The sequence below is a fragment of the Cotesia glomerata genome, linkage group LG9, assembly GCF_020080835.1.
Source record: "Cotesia glomerata isolate CgM1 linkage group LG9, MPM_Cglom_v2.3, whole genome shotgun sequence".
Classification (NCBI taxonomy): domain Eukaryota; kingdom Metazoa; phylum Arthropoda; class Insecta; order Hymenoptera; family Braconidae; genus Cotesia; species Cotesia glomerata.
The window spans coordinates 17,462,338-17,480,018 of record NC_058166.1 but is presented as its reverse complement, the minus strand read 5'-3'; the positions used below and the strand labels follow the sequence as shown (position 1 = coordinate 17,480,018).

Below are 17,681 nucleotides of genomic sequence, written 5' to 3'. Positions count from 1 at the left end.
ATGCGAAATTAATTTATTAATCTTAAAGAGCGATCGATCAACCTGATGGGACGAAGATGAAGCAATAACCGAAAGATTATTTCATTTGAGAATATATATAACATTTATGGGCGAAACGACTAAGAAGAACTCGAGAAGAGATCGGTGTTGTTGATATCATCGCGCGCTCAACATTATTCGCATTTCGCGAAACCTTTAGGACACGTGTTTGCCGACACAGAATCAAGAGTTTTATTGCTATTCGTAAAACATATACTTTTGCTCGTTTATTTGATGATACTTTTTTAAAAATAAATATTAACTGAAGACCCGAGATCTCAAAACTGGATAATTGTTGTTTAAATTTGTCCTTTAAAAAGCTAAAATATATTTTTATATTTATATTCACTGTGAAGAATACATTATATATCGCTTCTGTGTAATAAAATAATAATAAATTAATAATTACAGTGTATAAATATAATAATACGGAAATTAAAGATGCAACACGAGCCATAAGTCATAACCATTTCTCGTTGACGTTGTCTGCATCGTGCCAACATATTGATGTTGTGCGACGCATACACTATCGGTTTATGTGCATGCTCACTTACTACTCCCATATACCGGTCAAATAAGCATATAATAATAATAAAAAAAAAGAAGAGGCACTTACACTTGGAGATACAAGAGTGAGACAGACAAGGACGAGTTAAAAACCGGAAGTCTGGGTGAGAGACACACGCCGATTAATTAGGTAAATGTCGACGCGTTGAGGTTAACGAATTAAGATTTATCGAGAACTGAGATCGAGAGTTTCCTTCGGTGGTAATTAACAGATCTATTTCTTTCATCAGCCAGATTTCTACCAGCTGAAAAAAAATTAGGCTCTACGTTTATATATTATTATTACAAGTAGATATTGAGATAAACCGGTAATTGGCAGGGGGTCTTTCTTTACTTTCGCCCAACCGTGGTAATGAATAACGAATAATGAATGGGATCACTGGTAGAGAAATAAGCTTTGTACCGGTATTTGAATCTCGTTAACGCTCAACATTTATCAGCTATCTCAATAAACATTAACATTAATGCCGTTTGTGAATAAGATTATAACGTTATTTATTGCGTTATTGATGAAACTAGAATTCGTTGATATTTTATATTCTTCTTGGCTAAATAAATTTTTTTTTTTATTCTTAAAACATAAAAATAGAATAATCCACTTTTATAATTTAGATGAAAAATATGAAAATATATTATGTAAGCAAACTATTCGTAACGTGATTGGTCGAATATATCATAAGCATGAAAATATATGCAAACTCTATAGTCAGGCGCGCGCTTGCGCGCGCAAATTTAAATTCTAGTCCTAATATAAAATTGAGATGAAATGTATGTGGCATCAAACTATTCGTAACGTGATTGGTCGAATATATCATAAGCATGAAAATATATACAAATGCTACAGTCAGGCGCGCGCTTGCGCGCGCAAATTCAAATTCTAGTTACTATTAAAGAAATGATTAAATTATTTTATAGGTTAATTACTAATCTTAATTTTGAGTGCTGCTGTTAAAAAAAATAAATCGTATAACAATATGTCTTATTATTGATCCGGAAATTTTATAACGTCAAATTGTGATAAGAAAATATTTTTATGATAAAAAAATTCATCTCTAAAATTTTTTTTAATTTATAAAAAAATAAATTATTAAAAGAATTTTACTTACTGAATAAATCACAATTGAACCAAATAAACTGTATCTTCCTCAACGCCATCTATCAACAAGCACCTGAAATGTAAGAATAAATAAATTAATATTTTAAATGTAAGAATAAATAAATTAAATTGACATATAGAAATTTTTAAAAACTAAAAATGCAATTTTTTTAAATTAATTTTTTGGAAGAAATTTTGTTGTTAAATGAAATTAAAAAATTTTGAACTGCTAACTTTAATGTCGTTACTTACCAATTTTTTATTTTTTAATTTTAAATGTTTCTAAAAAATTATGATTTAATGACTCAATTAAAAAAAAAAAATCTCTAGAAAATTTCCACTAATTAATTAAATTGGAATTTTTTCATAATAATTTTATTTTTATAAAATTTTTAAAAATTAATAGTGTCATTAAAAACTATTATTAGATATTTGACAATTTTTAATTTTTTGGATCAATAAAAATTATAAGTAAAAAATTATTTGTAAAAAATTGCATTTATAATTTTTAAAATTTTCTACAAGTCAAATTTTTTAAATAAAAAGATTTTCTGATAGCTAATTTAATTTTAACTTAAAAACTTTGTTCCAGGTTGAGGTTATGTTAGAACATCCCATCGACCTATCGAACAAATGTAACATTTACCATCTGAGCACATCCGGCAATAATAAAATCGTAGCTCGATAATTATTATCTCTCGTAAAACTTTTTTGATGGTTATTTGTGTATAAATATAAATATAAATATAAATATACATAATATGTATTCCTACTCCACGATCACTCGTAAATGAATAATTCTTAAAGATCGTATCGTTAATTATATAGGTACACTCGCTCCTCGGTCGAGCAACAATGGTGTGATTGTCCCTTGCGATAGCCTTTCCTCCAACTTCTCGCCGTTCGTGTCGGGTGAGTACGTTTTCTGTCCCGAGTATATACCTAGAGACTAACACACTAACAATCTTTACTCTCTTATTCACAATGGTTAATCGGTGATAGGACAATACAACCTTAAAAGTGTAAAAGTGTAAAAGTGTGCAAGTACACCTAACCTGAAGCAGCTAACCACACAACGTTTGTTTTTAACACCATAACCATACAGAGACGAACGAGCAAATAAAGAAGAGAGAAGAAGAATATATAAGAAATAAGAATAAGAATAAGAAGAAAATGAAGAGGTGTCGTGAGGGGACTACGTCAAACTTTTAAACCGACGCCTCCGCAATCAAATTACAGCTCAAGACACGGAATAACGTATGCATTATTTATGGACGATAATGCCGCGTGCCTGGGACAAGTTATACCTATGTCCACTCTAAGTATTTTCACGAGCCCATGCCACATCACATATCTACCTTGTTAATTTTAGAAATTATTTAATAAACAGCTGAATGGTGAGTTTTAAAACTATGTAATTATTATCACATCAGTAATTAATTATTACTAGCAAACTTGCAGTCACTACGTGACTGCCGTGACTTGTGAATTATAAATAAATAAAAGTTTGTTTTATTAGATAATTACTTTTGTTAAATTGCACTGTACGTTCTTAAATATTGACGTTTTTAAAGATATAAGCTCATCCTGATGTTGCATTCATCAAGAGCTTTCATTTGAGTACCCACATGCATTTTGATATATTTTTCATATATACATATATATAATATATGTATATGAAAAATATATCAAAATGCATGTGGGTACTCAAATGAAAGCTCTTGATGAGTGTAACATCGAAATGAGCTTATATCTTTAAAATATATATTATATAATATATATAAATATATGAAAAATTTATGTGGGTACTCAAATGAAAGGTCTCGATGAGTGTAACATCGGGATGAGCTTATATCTTTACAAATGTCAATAGTTCTCAAGATACAACAAGGTCATTTCTTAATTATTGACATTTTTAAAGATATAAGCTGATCCCGATGTTACACTCATCAAGAGCTTTCATTTGAGTACTCACTTGTATTTTTGATATATTTTTCATATATACATATATTTAATATATATATAAATATATAAAATATATGAAAAATTGATGTGGGTAATCAAACGAAAGGTCTTGATGAGTGTAAAGTCGGGATGAGCTTATATCTTTAAAAATGTCAATAGTTCTCAAGATACATGATCATTTCTTAATTGACATTTTTAAAAATATAAGCTCATTTCGATGTTACACTCATCAAGAGCTTTCATTTGAGTACCCACATGCATTTTCATATAGTTTTCATATATACATATATATAATATATATAAATATATGAAAAATTTATGTGGGTACTCAAATGAAAGGTCTCGATGAGTGTAACATCGGGATGAGCTTATATCTTTACAAATGTCAATAGTTCTCAAGATACAACAAGGTCATTTCTTAATTATTGACATTTTTAAAGATATAGCTCATCGATGTTACTCATCAAGAGCTTTCATTTGAGTACTCACTTGTATTTTTGATATATTTTTCATATATACATATATTTAATATATATATAAATATATAAAATATATGAAAAATTGATGTGGGTAATCAAACGAAAGGTCTTGATGAGTGTAATGTCGGGATGAGCTTATATCTTTAAAAATGTCAATATTTCATGAAATACAAGGTCATTTCTTAATTATGTATTTAGAGATAGAGCCTATTCGCGAATACAGCCTAAATACTTATCATAAATTGACTATTGGTGAGAATGATATGAAACCATGAAAATGCACAACTTCAGGTCAAGACTTTTCCAACGATACCAAATTTAATCATAAAATCCCATTTTATCATATAAATACACTGGCCATAAAATTTTGCTTATTCTTTTAGGGCCAGTTTTTCGATCCGAGATAAAATTTTATCCAGGATAAAATTATTATTGCCAGTATACCTATATACATAAAATATATAGATATATAAAATTTTATCTCGAATGGAAAAATTGGCCCTTAATAATATAGATTAATCCCAGGAATTAATTTTTATTGCAAAATTTAATAATACAAACACAACCAGAGGCTATGTCCAATGAATAATCGGACAGGAATACATTCATCCAGCATGCATTGTTAGATGTATTAAATTTTATTATTAGACACAAATTGTACATGACAGGAATACTAGCTGGTAGACCACCGTGTTGACATCACCGGTACTCAGTATTTTTCTTATTCTTTATATGTAATTTTTATGGTTATGCTGTAAGCGCTGAATAAGAATATCCTGGATTAGGTATTGGATGTTGATGGTGGATGCCAGAGTTAACTTTGTTGAGGTTTGTTAAATAATCAAGATGCTAGCACGCTAGTGCATCAAAGCGGCGAATCCTCGTAATGCACACCGCGGACTCAATAAGCGAGTTAAAGCTTCACGAGAATTACTTACAAAGGTGATGTTCAGAATGCCTGCACGCTCCTCTGCCGTCATAACCAATTCAAGAAAGACTAACCTCATAACCACTCGGTTATTCACTACCCTATTCTCGGGTAAATGTGTATTATTACGCTTCATTTACGTTCATTTGTATTTACATTGTTTTTAACTTGATGAAGAAGTTTCAGTTGATAAAATTTGGGTTATTAATTTATCAAATAAATAAATTAGTTATTAGAATAAATTTTAAGACTAATTATTGAATTTTTATTCCAGTTAATTCAAATAAAATTTAACTAATAAATCAACTATTACATTTATACACTGATAAAAGGATTTTAAAAAGATTACTTCGTATTTAAGAAATCATTTCTTAAATATCATTTTTTAATATTTAAAAAATATTTCTTAGTATTTCAAAAATATTTCTTAGTATTTAAAAAATATTTCTTAGTATTTAAAAAATATTTTTTAGTATTTAAGAAATATTTCTTAGTATTTAAAAAATATTTCTTAGTATTTAAAAAATATTTTTTAGTATTTAAGAAATATTTCTTAGTATTTAAAAAATATTTCTTAGTATTTAAAAAATATTTTTTAGTATTTAAGAAATATTTCTTAGTATTTAAAAAATATTTCTTAGTATTTAAGAAATATTTTTTAGTATTTAAGAAATATTTCTTAGTATTTAAAAAATATTTCTTAGTATTTAAGAAATATTTCTTAAATACTAAGAAATAATTCTTAAATACTAAGAAATATTTTTTAAATATTAAGAAATGATTTCTTAAATACAAAAAAATCTTCTTAAATACTAAGAAATCCTTCTATCAGTGATACATCCCTTGTAGAAATATTTCTCTGAAAAAACAAAATAATTTTTTATAACTACTAATAACAGTTCATAAATTTTTATTTTTTTTTAAAAAGTCTGAAAAAAGTGTTACTAAGTTACTAAAACTTTTAATTTGCTATAAAAGGTCTATTCTAAGATTTCGGATTCTTTCAGAAGAGATATTCAGAGTTAATAAAACTTTATACAGAAAAATTTTGCAGATCTGAACTAAAAATGATCAGGGTTTAATTTTTTTATTTAATTATTTATAACAAACATTGAACCCAATACCAGAGCCAATATCACAATTAAGAGTTCCTTAATTATAATTATTATCATAGTATAGCACAATAAGAAATACAATACTTCAGAAGGAATACTTTGTTAAACTTACTATCTGGAAATAGAGTTAATCTTTTCATAGAGAGAAGCACACAGAACGTTAGGTTTAGATTTAGATTTATTAATTTATGCCAAGGCAACAGCCAAATGGCAAATATAAAATAATACAATATTTACAGTATTTACAGTGAAGTAGAGTCTTAAAATTAGCTTAATCTATATAAGCTAAACAAATTTATGATTCTACGTTCGAAATTACGATAAATACTGAGGAAATTATAGCTAATATAGTTTTCATAATAGTAGTTTTAATATTAATCTTAATTTAATAAATCAAAGATAGTTAATATTATAAGCCAGACTACCCGATCCAAATTCTTGAAGAATGATTAATTTTTCATAATTATTCCTTCACCATAATATTTTATCGGTATGAGGTCTCATACCATCAGAGAAAATTTAGGTGAAAATAACAATTAAAATTTTTTTTTAGAGAAAGATGTAATTTTTTTACTCAGTATAACTTTTTTCAGTAACCGAAAAAATAATTAATCTTAATGTTAAATTCACCTGGTGGAAGGATCTCAGCTGCCCAATTTTAAAATACAGTAACTGCAAAATTTTTATACCTAATTTTTTTTAATATTGCTGCATTTTTTATAACTTTTAGACCTTAATTAATTTTAAGTATTTTTTATTAAAAATATTTATATTCAAGTATTTTCTATTCATAAATCAAATTTTTCATCAATTCGGCAGGCAAACTTTTTTTTTAATAAGAAAAATTTTAAAAAATTTCTAAATGTTAGTTACTATGTTTTGAAATTGGGTAGCCGATCTGGTTTCACTCTATTGAAACTAATTCTTTAATGAAACGATCAGTATTAAAAGCTTGTTAAAATTAACATCATTTGTTATTTTTGTGAGTATTACTTAATTTGAGTGTGATTATAAAGACAGGATGATGATTATCATCATTAATTATGATTAATTTTAAAAATTATCAGGTAATTATTTCTTCACCCTAAAATTTATGAATATATAATGATATCTTCAAAGAACTATAATTTATAATTTTTTACAGCCTATCATTACATAAAATCAATGATAGAATTGATTAAAGATAAGCATATACTATCGAAAGTAAATCGAGCCTTTTTGAGGCGTGTAATATTAGTTTATATTCTTCATATAGTTATAAACAATAATTCGTTGTTAGTTCCCAAAGAAGACTAGTGCTTAACTTTTGTTTTATTACAAACATAAAGTAAGATTATATTAGTTAATATTACTAATTCCCGAGTAGAGGTTGGTGCAATAGAAAAGAGCAACTAAACCCTGGGATCTTCTATTGGATTGGCAACATTGGTCACACCTCGACCGTATTTCACGTGGCGTCACATTTCAAGCGGTTTGTTTATAGTAGCTGTGTGATTACCGTGGAGAACCCCCTTGTCTTATATTAACAAACCAGCAAAACGCTCAGTCACTCATATATACTCGCATGCTCACATACACTCATCAGGTAAATAACAGCATAGGAAATACAGCATAGTACATATTCTTGCGATGATCAATCGACTGTTTCCAGGTAGAAATCCTATAGCTCTGCCAGCCTGTCGATAGCCACTCATTCTTCGTTATTCTTCTTCGAGTTATTTCTTCTATATATACTGTACTGAGTAGCATTGTCCCTGTAGTGAGTCCATTGTCCCTGTGATTAATAAGCAATTCGTAAAACAAAGCAGTCACAGCCGGAGAATAGGTACTAAAAACGTACGCAACAGGACTGCGTACTTTATTTCTCTCATCACTTTTGTCGAGAGTTATTTCTGTAAATATAAAAGTTAATGTTGGGTTATATTATATTATTTATTTTTTGCCATATGCAATTATTATTTGAGATTTTTTATTTTAAAAAAAATCATTTTTATGACATTTATCCTGCTCGTATGTATCGTATGACTTAATTACGGGCTGATTATTTAAATAATATAAATTATGTGTACTTTTCAGTCGGGTTTAAAACTTGAATGCAAGAAAATTATTACATGTCTAACTACAATGTATTCATATGTAAACTTTGTAAGTATGATAATGATAATACTTACCTTTTTAAAGCGAAATTGTTTCTCTGCGAGGCTATATTGTATTGTATCGGCAAAACCAGCTCGAAACACCCACTCGGGTTTAATCGGGTTGCGTGTGAAATAATAGTCCAACGACCGCTGTATCTCGATCCTATTATCTCGTAATTAATAGTCTATTAGTAAGCTCTGTTTTGTGCCACTTTCTTCTCGTTCTCGGGTATTTTTATACATTATGATTAAGAAAAATTTGTCTGTAATTTTGGGTTGTTTTTATAGTTTTTTTCTTCAGCAAAACTTCTTCCAATATTAGATCTTACAGAACATAAATTTGTGGTAAAACTGGAGCCATAAAGTCTGGGCCCATAACCTGTTGAAAATCTGGAATTGTCGTAGAATATTCAAGAGCTAAATTTAAATCCTGAAAGAAATGTTTGCGTTATAAAAATTCCTTTGACGGACATCTCACCACTCGCCAGATTTTCAATTCAATCATAAAATAAAATCTATATTTTTTTTCGGAAACAACGTTATTTTTCTGGATATACCATAGAGGTTTATAACTCACTTCAAAGTCAAAGTTATTCCAAAGTAGATAGTTATTTAAAAGTTGATCGGCGTCTATATTATACTATTATATTATATTAGTAGTGGGCAGCGGAGCGTACAAGAGATCACAACGGGAAAATAAATATTTTGAGAGTGTATTGTATTGATATAGTTAGGGACAGATGTAGCGAGACTTAAAATTCATTTGTATTTTATAGATTTCTTGGTGACTTTTCGACCGTGTGTTATATATGAAAATAATTCCTCCTTTGCGGTTTTTATGAATTTCCTTGGAATCAATTGAAATGTCAGGGGCATATTATTGTGCTCACCGAGCTTGAAAAACGATTATACAGGCAATAGGTGTCTATATTGTCTGTTTATAACACGACTTTTACGAGTACATCATCATGACACTCTACTGTACTCTATGAAGAATAAATACTGATCATTCACCCAATCAATAGACACCACGTCGATTGCTTGACAAAGGGCGCTGATATTCTTCCTTTATGTCCTTTATTAGACTTATATGTCCGATGATTGCCGGTGAGTGATGTTGCAAATAGACGAGCTTTGCACTTGAGAGAGCAGACACCTGGAATAAGTATTAAATCATAAAAAATTTTGCTCAAAACTAACAATCAACATGAGAATTTTAAATTGTCATACCTGGTATTTGATGGTCCTATGTCTTCTCCAATGGTTAATTTCGACTGACATTTTTTTGCTTCAACAAAAGCTATCTCTGATGAATTAAATCAATTCTAAAATTATTAAAATTTCAATTTCAACCAACAATAGTGAGTAATTTATATTTCTTCTTTAGTCAGTAATCATCACATTGTTTTATAAAAAAGTTTTTCCTAAAATACTTCAGAGAAGCAATAAATTAGATAAAAAAAAGGCGACTAATGTATAAGGTTGCAGAATCGATAAATTTCGGATTCCAAGCCGGTCGCCCGCGAGAGATATATGTAAACAAGAGCCGCTCAACGTGATTCTCATGAGAGATCGATAGCTTCTTCATCCATAATTCGATTAAGAAGAAAAGCTTTTCGTGGAAGATTATCCACCAGTAAGTAACTAACTTGTTAGTATTTTTTTTCCGTATTTCATCCTCATCATCATCATCACCATCACATTACTGTTTTCTGTTAATACCTTTTTAGAATTCACAAGAGCTAAATTCCCACAGGAGGTGATATAAGCATAAGAGGCTCCGATCATATATTGCTTGTTTGGAGACTTCAACACAGCAAAAAATAATAATTCTCACTTAAGATGTGTCTGTAGTGTGACGACGCAACAACACTTGCCTCGTTTTCTCCTAACGACTTTTTACGGTTCTGCCATTCATATACATATCTATATATACGGACATGTATAACTGTCTGTAAATTACATAAAAAAAGCTCTCGGATTTCACAATACATTATTATCCTGAGTCCTGAGGATGTAGTAGGTACTACCATCGATAGTACACGGAAAAAAGTAAACTGTAATAAATAACAGTCGATTTATAATAAGTAATGATCAACTGCTAAAAATTACCATTTCAAACAGTAAAATCGAGATTTTACCATTCACTTTACAATATTTACCATTTAAACGTTACAGTTTACTCTTTACATGGAAGAAAATACTATTTCAAACAGTAATATTCCCTATGTACACTGATAGAAGGATTTGTTTATAGTTAAAAATATTTGTTAATATTTAACAAATCATTTATTAGAGAACATTTTTTAATATTCAACAAATATTTCTTAGTGTTTAAAATGATTTGTTTGTATTTAATAAATTTTATATTTATTCATTAAATATTAATAAATCTTTTTAAATACTAAGAAATATTTGTTAAGGACTAAAAAGTGGTCTCTAATAAACGATTTGTTAAATATTAACAAATATTTTTAACTATAAGTAAATCCTTTTATCAATGTAAATGTTTAAAATGTTAAAGTATAATAATTAATAATTCAGACTTTGATATTTATCATTTCGTACCTAAAAAATGATCTTATAATATGTAAAAAGTATAAAATAAAGTTAGTAAATTTCTAGTACAAGCATCGTCAATATTTACAAAGTAAAATGGTAAATTTTAAACGCAACGCTAAAAATCAAACTGTAATTATTGACTTGTTTGGACTGGTAAAATGTATAATTTAAAAGTATAATTTTTACTGTTTGAAATGTTAAATTCTCCCAAAGTGAGACCCCCTTCTCTTTCATCTGAGTTCCCCTTCTCCTCATAATATCGACTATATATTGAAATGGCAATTTTTACTGTTTGAAACTGTAATTTTTTAAGATAAAAGAGACATTATTTACTATAGTGACAACTACTAGGGGACGGACGGGTAAGACGGAGAGGGCGGGTAAAATGAATAATCGTTTTAAATCGCTGGTCGGTCGATAGAAACATTTTAGACAGCAATCTATCAATCTATTATGTAACTACACTTACCGTTATCGATAAAGCATTGGTTTTGCATACTTGTGGGAATTTTTTTTTATAAATATTGAAATTTAGGAAAAAAAATAAAATTTTAAATCGTAAGTATACAATACTTAGTTTAATGTTGTTAAGGACGATGCAGATTTGATTTTTTTTCTTCATATTCAGGACGCGGTTGATATTTTTGCGACGATTGTTTTGATTGAAATGTATTTTCCAATCAGTATTCGTTTTACGCGACCTGAGTATTCATTTTGCCCGCCCTGGTAGGGCAAAACGGATAATGTTGACTTTTTTTTTTTTTTAATTTCGAAGAAGAATTTCTTTGTTATTATTTTTATTTTACTTTAATTATAAACTTCAATTACCCAAAAAATTATTAGCCAAAGTTAAGAATGGATATGATTGTAATATATATTTGTTATTTCATTTTCAAATTAACATATCCGTTTTGCCCGTCCTTCCCCTAATCACTTATTGTTGGATATTAAATTATAAATTGTAGCTTTTATACTTTCTACATTAAGCTCTGTAATATTTATATTTTTGCCACCCCGATGTCCGCTTTACTGTTTGAAACTATAAAAATTAATCGGAATCTGAGTGAATATTATTATTTACAGTTTACTTTTTTTCCGTATACGGACATGTATAACTGTCTGTAAATTACATAAAAAAGCTCTCGGATTTCACAATACATTATTCTGAGGATGCAGTAGGTACTATAACTACCATCGATAGTAAATGCACCCAAACTGAAACTTATATACATGATTATTTTTTGTTAGAATTCTTCGGAAGATAATGTGAGACAAATAAAAGAAGCAGGCCAGTAAATCAGAGGACGTACCATTTACGGGTCTTTTTGGGAATGTTGAACAAACAATTGACGACTAATAAAGCGACGGGAGGCCCACGTGGGAAGGGCATGCATCCCAAGATAATATTCCATTGGGTTTAAATTTTTTAGGAGAATAACTATACCAACTATACCAACGGAATCGTAAACTCCAACAGACATAATGGTTGGTGTCGTAAAACGGACTATTAAACACGTTAAAGTAAACCAATATAAGATGTTTTGTTGGTAATTTAGCAATTTCTTGTCGATCGAAGTTTAAAAAACAAGTTTAATTATTGACCAAGGCGTTATCATCTCGGTCTGGAAAACTGATGAGCATCAACAAATTTCTTAGTGAATATGCATATAACATACAGTATACACCTATAAAATTTTAGCTGGATATACGTACGGCTGGACCCCTCCGGCATTTTAGGTGTCGGTTGAACGATATTGAACGATCGGTTAAAAACGTCAGGTTCATTAAATGCGAGACAAGATTGTCATAATTTATAATTTAATAACGGTGTAAGAGGGCTATTAAAAGGCGGACGGTTTCCGAAATGCCGGTATATTTATTGCGACCTGTTTTGCGGAGGCGGCAAGATTATTAACAAAGATGGGAGAATTATAACTACGCCAAATTTTTGGATCAGTCAATGTACTTCCAAGCTGAAAACAAGATATATATTTGTTACAAATAAATCAATTTTTGATGGCAAAGATACACTGAATTTATAGCAACCCTAGTAGAAATAATCAAGTTTTGACTTGATTCAAACCAGTATCTGCACTGAAAATAAAGTATTTTGCTACTAAGAATAGTTTTTTTGATAATTAAAAACCTTGGTATTGTGTTACTGAGAAAACGTGATATTTTAATAATCACAATAAGTTTACTGATTATCACAAAACCTAGGTATTACTGATTATCAGTAAACTTTAATTTAACAAATCAATTTACTTATAAAACTAACAAAACAAATAAAAATTAAAATTAAAAGTGTAACAATAAAATTTTTTCAAGCTAACATTATGAATATTAATTGAATTCTATTTTCACCAGTGCGTAAATCAAATTAACTGACTAACAGTGTTAAAACGTCGATAGTTTGGTTTTTGGTTTTGAAAAGGATTTTATTTATCAACATTTTCTCTCATACGTAAATAAGTAATAATATCCTTAATTAAAAACTTATACTCTAATTTACATTTTTATTTTGAATTGCCATCAATGATGTTCTTATCAAAAATCAGTAATTGAAAAAATATAAATATTTTCTATATACACTGAAAAAAAAGTATTATTACTACTAGCAATATTTTTTTTGATAATCAAAAAACTTGGTATTGTGTTACTGAGAAAACGTGATATTTTGATAATCACAATAAGTTTACTGATTATCACAAAACCTAGGTATTACTGATTATCAGTAAACTTTAATTTACTATAGTCAGATGAATGAACAGACTATTAGATGTTTATAACCTCACTTTATTGGCACAAATCAATTTACTTATAAAACTAACAAAACAAATAAAAATTAAAATTAAAAGTTTAACAATAAATTTTTTTCAAGCTAACATCATGAATATTAGTTGAATTCTATTTTTACCAGTGGGTAAATCAAATTAACTGACTAATAGCGTTAAAACGTCGATGGCAGTGACAACTGACAACGTATATATTATAGTATTGCTGCGCAGAGTATAGGCCTTGAACTGAGTTATATTTTGATAATCACAATACGTGGTATTTTGATTATCAAAATTTGATTATCAAAATACCTGATATTCTGATTATCAAAATACTTTTTTTTCCGTGTGGCCAGCAATATCGGGTAAGAACTAAAAATCGCGCCACCTACAACTCAGTCGTAAACATTGCCATACAAATGAATATTTATTTATTTATTGATTTTTTATCAATCGTTGACTTACGTTAGATTTAATTGTTATTTTTTTCAAAACTTTCAATTCAAAATTGAGTTTTTTCAAAGCCGGCACGTTTTATCGGATCTTTTCTAAAACTGGCCAGTTACTTGACAGCAACTCGATATCATACCGGTCAGTTTTTGGTTAAAGTCTAATTGAACTGGCTAATTACTGGCCAAAAACTCGATTTTATCTACACTAAGGAAGCGATGAATTACTAGACAGTTTTGGTGAGTATATTTAATTGTTTTGTTATACATGCCCGATAAGCTTGCGCCGGGTCCCATTAGTTGGATTATTAAATTTCTCGGTCGTTGAGGAGGCTCATGGTCGAGCCAGCAGGTTTTGCGTTTAGGCAGCCATTAGCTTGAGATTTACGACGAGCCGTAACTCATCGAACTCATTTGTTCCTCGACTACCCTATCCTCTTGCTTCTCTTTCTTCAGCTCTTCTTCTTCTTCTTCTTCTTCTTCTTCTTGTTCTTGTTAAATCCTTGGTCTTCACTTCTTAACTTCTCAGCTCCTTTTTCTCGAGCTTCAGGATTTTAAACCATTTATATTTATACCGAGTTTGCCAACACCGTTGAAATTTTTATCCACAGGGCTTTAAACGTCCAAGAAGTGTCTTCTTTGCAAATACTCATTTTCTCAGTGCCGAAATCGCAACACATAAATAAAATTCTGATGGACTTTTATTTTACATATAGTTTTTTAAAATGTGTACAAGCTATTAAGCTTTGTGTGTTAGTCTCTAAATTTAAAACTTATTTTACACTCGTTAAATTTTTGCCGGGCTTGATTTTGGCTTGACTCAACGATTAACGATAAGCTTTTAGGAGTGAAAGGTGTCGAGCAAAATAAAGAGGGCAGGTGCGAGTAAATAATCGTTAAGTTTGCCGTTTTTTTAACTTATTTTTTTAAAGTTTTTGTTATTGAATATTATTTTGGTAAGTATGTTTGTTATTTCGTCTCTTTTTTTGACTCAGAAATTTAAAAATGGTTTTATATATGTTATGTGTATCACTGTAGACTCTGTAGTGTATGCTAATTTTTAAATTCTCGTAAACAGAATAACAATTTACGATCAAGATGGAAGTTAAGAGGAGGGTTCAGTGAGTGGCTTGTTTGACGGATAGCACGTAATATCATGCCTGCGGCGAATCCGTGGGCGCCCAACAACAGTGTGGATGGGCATTATGAGTGCGAGAAAATATCACTGAGGGCATCGAGTCAATGGCATTGGACTATTATCCGGTATCTTTGTATCATATATGATGCTATGATGCGTGTATCATATTCGATAAAAGCTTGAGGATAGAAGAAGACTATAGAGGCAAGACCAACATTAAAAACAATAAACTTTAAATTAATACGTTTGATACAAAGCCTTAAATGTAATAAAGATTCCCCGAGTATGTTGTACACCACCGAGCACATAAATAATCATAATAATTGACGCGTGTGTTCTTCTTGTAGGTAGATTACACGCACGTATTAAGTTTCACGATGTTTGGGTGGAATAAGCGATCGGAATTGATAAATATTTTGCGCAAATGACATTGTAAGAGAAAGTTGTAAGTCGCCATTATTGATTTTATTTTATTTTATTGGTTTTTTAATCTATATTATTAAGAGAATAAGCAAAATTTTTTAGCCAGTGTATTTATATGGGAAAATGGGTTTTTATGATTAAATTTGGTGTCGTTGGAAAAGTTTTGACCGGGAGTTGTGCCTTTTCATGGTTTTATATTATTCTTTTATATCAATAGTCAATTTATGAAGATAAGTATTTAGGCTGCAATCAAAAATGCTCTAGATAGATAATTAAGAAATTACCTTGTATCTTGTAAAGTATTGATATTTTTGAAGATATAAGCTCATCCTGAAGTTACACTCATCAAGACCTTTCATTTGAGTACCCACATCAATTTTTCATATATTTTACATATTTATATGTATGAATATATGAAAATATATCAAAATGCATGTGGGTACTCAAATGAAAGCTCTTGATGAGTGTAACATCGGGATGAGCTTATATCTTAAAAAATTTCAATAATTAAGAAATGACGTCGTATTTTGTCTACTGATGATATTTTCTACGACATAAGCTCATCCTGGAGTTACACTCATCGAGACCTTTCATTTGAATACCCACATCAATTTTTCATGTATTTTATATATTTTTATATATTATATATATATATATATATATATATATATATATATATATATATATATATATATATATATATATATATGTATATATGAAAAATACATGTGAGTACTCAAATGAAAGCTCTTGATGAATGTAACATCGGGATGAGCTTATATCTTTAAAAACGTCAATAGTTAAAAAACTACAGTGCAATTTAACAAAATTCATTAATTTAATCAAGCAAAATTTTATCTATTTATAGTTCACAAATCACGGCAGTCTCATAGTGACTGCAAGATTGCTATTTAATTTTTAAATATTTAATGTTAACATAGTGAAGATGGATTCAGAATTTGGTGACAATATACCGTGTCATAGGTCCATTGAAACGGTTTTTTATTGATGGAGCAGAGGGGGATGAAGGCACGAGTTTGTCAGATCCTTGGTACCGAGTATAAAAAAGAGGCTGAGAAGATATCGACGCGCCTCTGGTACCATATTCTCGTGGTACTTTATTGAGCAGAAAATTCAACTATAAAAACAACTTTGTTCCTCGCTAGCTTTCGTCCCTTTTATTGTCATGCGTGGACGCGGGCCAAAGAGACTCGTGGATCTGTAACGTGTGTCTATATATAACCGAGAGATTTATTGGATGGCTTTTTACATAGATAAAAATTGATGATATAAAATGAAAATTCATAGAAATAAAATTGATTTCATTGGAGTTTAAAATTAAATAATGCCATCAGCCATCAGTTTCACATATCATCGTTTTTTTATAATAAATATCTATATATTTATGAAGGACCTTTAAAGAAGTATAATGGCTGTAATGTTGTACATTATTGAGAGAAATGGTTCGTGGAAAGGCATGAAAAAGTAAACTAAATGATCAATCTAAAGTTATAGTTAATTTTCTCTTCATAATAAACTACGTTCAGCGTACGCATCTCTCAAAGGAAATAAGAAAAGCGTCTTAGATGTTGAATAGATTTTAAATGAATTATTCTCGGCGTGACGTCCTTATCCACTTTTCCACCTCCTAAACGCACGCTCCATAAAATTAGATTCTAACGCAAATAAAATGTATGGCGTTATTGAAAATTTGTTTGTATTGAAAATCCGAGACCAGGTGACTTTTATTAAAACTTATCCTACTCAACACTCAATACAACAAAAAAAAAATGTGTATCTGTAAAAGTGTCTAGGTAAAAGTACCGCCTTCTTTATTATTTATACATACATAATATATAACTTTATATCGTTCTGGTCCTTTATTGTAAATATCATTTTATTACAGACGCATCCAGACAATAAAAGAAGTGCGGTAAAAGCTGGGAAGGAGTCAACCTGCAAATATACGCGCGGTTGACTCTATTGTGAGACATGAGTGTCCTTT

At 29.4% G+C, this 17,681-nt stretch overlaps 1 long non-coding RNA gene across 1 annotated transcript; it reads left to right on the top strand.

Annotated features, from left to right (window-relative positions):
* Nucleotides 1-10,250: 10,250 nt before the first annotated feature.
* On the top strand, nucleotides 10,251-15,694 carry LOC123271414. Its single transcript, XR_006510862.1, has 5 exons — nucleotides 10,251-10,350; nucleotides 12,138-12,374; nucleotides 14,276-14,355; nucleotides 15,194-15,518; nucleotides 15,601-15,694. It is a non-coding gene; the product is annotated as an uncharacterized LOC123271414 (long non-coding RNA).
* Nucleotides 15,695-17,681: the final 1,987 nt, after the last annotated feature.